Source organism: Lipotes vexillifer, unplaced genomic scaffold, assembly GCF_000442215.2.
Source record: "Lipotes vexillifer unplaced genomic scaffold, Lipotes_vexillifer_v1.1 scaffold1098, whole genome shotgun sequence".
Lineage (NCBI taxonomy): Eukaryota > Metazoa > Chordata > Mammalia > Artiodactyla > Lipotidae > Lipotes > Lipotes vexillifer.
The window spans coordinates 135,397-140,507 of record NW_006798559.1 but is presented as its reverse complement, the minus strand read 5'-3'; the positions used below and the strand labels follow the sequence as shown (position 1 = coordinate 140,507).

At 52.0% G+C, this 5,111-nt stretch overlaps 1 non-coding gene across 1 annotated transcript; it reads right to left on the bottom strand.

The window, feature by feature from the left end:
- Positions 1–1,192: 1,192 nt before the first annotated feature.
- Positions 1,193–1,265, bottom strand: TRNAE-CUC (transfer RNA glutamic acid (anticodon CUC)). The gene has a single exon. It is a non-coding gene; the product is annotated as a tRNA-Glu (tRNA).
- Positions 1,266–5,111: the final 3,846 nt, after the last annotated feature.

Below are 5,111 nucleotides of genomic sequence, written 5' to 3'. Positions count from 1 at the left end.
TCATCAGTCCTGAGAGAAAGGAACAAGGAAGCAACGGCAACAGGAGATGCCTGGCTCTCCGGATATGAGCTGAAGAGGAAGAAGCCTAAGCAGGGCCATACTACATCTGGCCAAGGCGGGGGCGGCGGGGGTGGGGTGGAGTGCAGGGAGAGTGTGGGGGAAGAATAGATGCCCCCCACTCCACTCACTAAGGTAAATAGAGGAAAGGATCCAGTAGAGTGAGGGCAGGGTCAAAGGTACCCAGAGAAGAGTCCTTGGTAACCATTTGCATTTAGAGAAGCAGATAAACAGGGAAAGGGCCTCAGGACACTGTGCTCAGCCTAGGCACGGGGGTTAGGAGCAAGCCATGGGCCTTTCAGAGGAGAGAGACCGAGGCTGTTTGGCAGGAGGCGGGGTCTTTGAGCAGGCGGTGAAGAATGAGTAAGGTCTGAATGTGCAGCTACAGCAAATATTTTTTGAGAGCCTGTTCTGTGCCGAGCTGTGGGCACTTGGGATTTGGCAGTGAACTGGACAGACACAGTTGCTACCCATTGAGAGCTCTTACAGCTGAGTGGGAGTCCACAGTCTAGCCCTGACATGTGCCCATAGATTTAATTACGGTGGGAGCCCAGAGAGTGTGTCGGGGACAGACTGCCAGTGGTCTGGGACCCCTGCTGAGGGTGACTTCAGTTGTGGCCTGAAGGAAGAGGGAGGCAAGGGGCGGGAGTGTTCCTGCAGAAGAAAGACAAGTGCACAGCCCCCAGGTAAGGAGACCGTTTGAGACTAGAAAGAGATGAACAGAGCCAGGTACTACTATAAGTGTTCGCAGCCATCCTGCCCCCATCTTACCCAGGCTTCCTGCTACTGGGACACCTGTTGGGTTCTCCCAAGGGCAGAATCTCAGCAGTGGGCTAATGCATCAAGTTTAAAGACACCTACAGGAGGTCTGGTGATCTGCAAGATAAGGAGTTGAGGTGGAGGGAGAGAGCTGGGGTCTGCGGGGGGACAAGGTGCTTGCACCATCTATGAAGATTGCCAGTTGCAGAGTCGATGAGAGTGGACTTTGTGAGGGTTGGTTAAAATTCTTAAAGTATAACATACCTATAAGAGAGTCCTTTTTTTTTTGCTTTTCTCTCTCTCTTTTTTTTTTTTTTCTGTGTTTTGCTATACTTTTTTTTTTTTTGGCTGCACCACGTGGCTTGTAGGATTTTAGTTCCCCAACCAGGGATTGAACCCAGGCCCTCAGCAGTGAGAGTGCCGAGTCCTAACCACTGGACCACCAGGGAATTTCCGTGTTTTGCTATACTTAAGAGTGCTTTCTCTCTGTCATGTTCTGTAAGGACAATAAATATCTAAATTCCTTCCACCTGAAATTTCCTTAAGTCAACAGAGTGCAGAATGGGCCACCTGGGCCTAGTCATGGTGGAACCACAGAGAGAAGGTGAGTGTGAGTGAGTCTGTGGGGAGAAAATGGAAGGGCTGGGGCTGGAGAGGTAGGTAGGGCTGATCTTACCAGGCAACAAGAAGCCTTTGTCTCCATTCAGGGAGCCATGGCGGGGAGGGCCACGCAAGGATTCCAGGCAGAGCTACGTCATGACCAAATCTGTTGTGAGCAAGTTCCCGAACAGGGAAGGGCAGGGTGTGTGGGACGGAGACGCAGCACCCCAGCAGGGGCAGAGGGGACCAGGGCAGTGCCGGCTTGTGCACTTTACCCTAGAGGCCAGGGAAAACCAGCCTCAGCCCCGACCCTAACCCTTGGCGAATCTGTAGAAATCTCGTGCACTGCCCTCCAGAAAAACACAAACCACACACCACGTTTTGTATCTACTTTCAGAGAGATGGAAGGAGAATCTATCACAAACCTCTGAAGCTTCAGCGATCCATGATCGTGCACCGGGGGGGTGGGGGGGGACAGGGGCCAGAGACCCCTCTTAGGAGGCTGGTCTGTGTGTCGTCCATCCTTCAGCCCTCCGTTGCGTGTCACAGCTGCCACCAGAGTAAGCTGAGTCAGCAGGCCTGGGAGGGCAGCGGGGGGGTGGGGGAGAAGGGACCTCTGCCAGCTTGTGCTAAAGCAGCCCCAACATTGCCCTCTGCCTCTCAGCACTGGAGGACCCCTTCTCTCCCTCCTCTCAACCACCTTCCCTCAAGCTGGTCCCCAACATTAGATTTAACCCAATCACAGACAGTTCAGTTGGCCTCAGGCCCCTCCCTAGGAGCTTCTTGGGCCTCTATCTTGACTACTTGCTCAGGTCAAAATAGCCTGAGGCCTCATTCATTCTCCCTCACCCCTCACAGGACCTGCTCTCCCCTCCCCATCCTCTCACGGTCAGAAGGATCTCCTTCCCTCTTTCTACCCCACCCCTGCCACTTGCCCCCATGGATTCTCATTCTCCCCGGAGATGAATCCTTGTCTTAACAGCATGCTTCTTTTTTTTTTCCCCCACTTTTCCCCCTACTTCCCTGGCTTAGGGGACCTGGCTGTCCTGTGGTGGCCCCAGCCCCGCACCCCGGAACTCCGCTTGGCCCTGACCCCCACTCCCAGGGCCCTACCTTCTCCTAGGCTGTCCTTCTCTTGGTGCTTCCTCGTGGTTGAAATCCAGGTCATCCCTCCTTCTTTCTCTTCTTTTTTTTTTTTTTTTTTTTTTTTGTTTTGTTACTGGCATCAATATACTCAATCACCAAGTTCAAAGCTTGATAATCAAGCACTCTCCTCCCTAACACCACCCCTTGCACACACATAATCACCTGATCTATGGGATATATCTTTTTCAAAACTTTTGAGATATGTCCTCTAATTTTCATCCTAGCTTTTTGTATGTATGTGTCCTAAAGTCTCTTTTGCGGTACGCAGGCCCTTCGCTGCTGTGGCCTCTCCCGTTGCGGAGCACAGGCTGCGGACGCGCAGGCTCAGCGGCCATGGCTCACGGGCCCAGCTGCTCCACGGCATGTGGGATCTTCCCGGACCGGGGCACGAACCCGCGTCCCCTGCACCGGCAGGCGGACTCTCAACCACTGCGCCACCGGGGGAGCCCTTTCCTTCTTTTTATCTTTTAATCTGTACTGACTGATTTTTTTTAATTATAAAATTAATTAATGCTTGTCATATAAAAGGCCCAAGAGTACAGAAATGTAAAGCTATGATACTCATTTCTACCTGGTCCCACTTTCCCATGAGACACCTGTACCTGGCCTCACAGTTTGGGCTTCTTGGTATCCGTGTGGTGATCCCACTGATGCTGTGTCTCTAAGTTAGATTTCTTCACTGAAAGTAAGAGAAACCAAGCTTAGCTAGTTTAGGCTGGAAAATAATTTATTAAAAATATTCTGTAGCTCGCCACATCTCCAGGAGAACCAGAGAACCAGCCAGGAACAATGTCTCAAAGGCCACAGCCAAGCTGGCCTAGTGGAGGCATCTCTGGGCCAGCACTATTGATCCCGGCCCTGGGTGGTACCACTTGGGATCTCAGCCTCCCTGGCCTCTGGAAACAGGATATAGCTGTCACCTCCTCCCTAGGGTGGATGACTCTTTTTTTTTTTATATAAGAGGCAGAGTCTCTTCATCTTTTTTTAAAAAATAAATGTATTTATTTTATTTTATTTTATTTATTTAATTTTTGGCTGCTTTGGGTCTTCGTTGCTACGCACGGGCTTTCTCTAGTTGCGGCGAGCGGGGGCCACTCTTTGTTGCGGTGCGTGGGCTTCTCATTGCAGTGGCTTCCCTTGTTGCGGAGCACGGGCTCTAGGCGCGTGGGCTTCAGTAGCTGTGGCATGCAGGTTCAGTAGTTGTGGCACACGGGCTTATTTGCTCTGCGGCATGTGGGATCTTCCCGGACCAGGGATTGAACCGTGTCCCCTGCATTGGCAGGCGGATTCTTAACCACTGCGCCACGAGGGAAGTCCCAGATGGATGCCTCTTGGTGCCTGCTTTGGATACAAAGCCCAGCATGGGGGCATCTGACTGGCAGAATGCCTGCACCCCAGCCGTAAGAGAGGCTGGGAAGGCCTCATCTGGCTTCTGTGAATGGAGGCAAGGATTCATACGGTGGAAGTGGCCCCAAACACAGGAAGTGCTCCACAGCCAGTGGGAATGGCAGACCTTCAGCCTCTAGGGGTCCAGCCACCACACCTCAGCATCCCCTGCTCCACAGCCTGCACTCTCTCACCTCTGAGACCTCTGGCCACAGCCTGCTTACCTGTCCTCCATCAGGTCCTCAGAAATCACCCCCTCCTGTTCACAGTGCTTCCCACATCGCTCACACTGGGGACCCCAGCCAGCCTTGGCCACCTTCCCTGTCTGCTGGCAACAGCTCCACGGACGGTGGCACCACCTACTCAGGAAGAGCTGATATTTACCGCACGTGTGCTGTGTGTTTCGTGTGTTTCATCTCATTCAACAGAAGCGCCTCCACCACAAGGAGTGCCTTGTTCCCACCCCCACTTACACAGGGGAAGACTGCAGCACAGAGAGATTGAATGTCTCCTGGGGCCTCTCCATCACTCGGAGGGTCCCCTGGAGGGTAGGGTCTGTGTCATGTTTCTTCTCTGCTGGCCACCCCCATGTTCCCCACGAGCTAAAGGCCAAGTGTGATTCTAAAGATGTCCTAGGAGTCGCATCTTCTCAGAACGTTTCCCTTAGAGCAGCGTTTCTCAAACTTGACTGATCATAAGATTGATCTAGGATGCTTGTTTAAAGTAATATAGATTCCCACTTCCCTCCTGGAACATCCCATTCTTAAGCTCTCAGGGAAGGTCTGGGAGTCTAAGACTTTTAACAAGCCCTCCAGTTGATTCTTGTGATCATGCAAGTGGGTCATGCAAGCTCTAGAGAGCTGTTTGTTTTCTTAGGGTGGGTTTAGACTATGTTGGGCCTGAAAACGATGGCCTGTTCTTACTGGAGATCAGCAGCTGAGATCTGGAAAATGTGGAGAATCACTGTGTGCTATGGAAGGACCATAAAACTGGCACTCAGGTGCTGCCAGACAGTGGGGCAATGGAACCTTTGAAACGTGAGTTTCCAGTAATTCCATTTCTAGGAATTCATCCCGAGGGAATAGCTATGATTGTACAGAAAACAGTCCTGTGCCAAAGATGGAGAAAGAGGTTGTCCAAATCTGCCTGTGCCATCAGCAGGA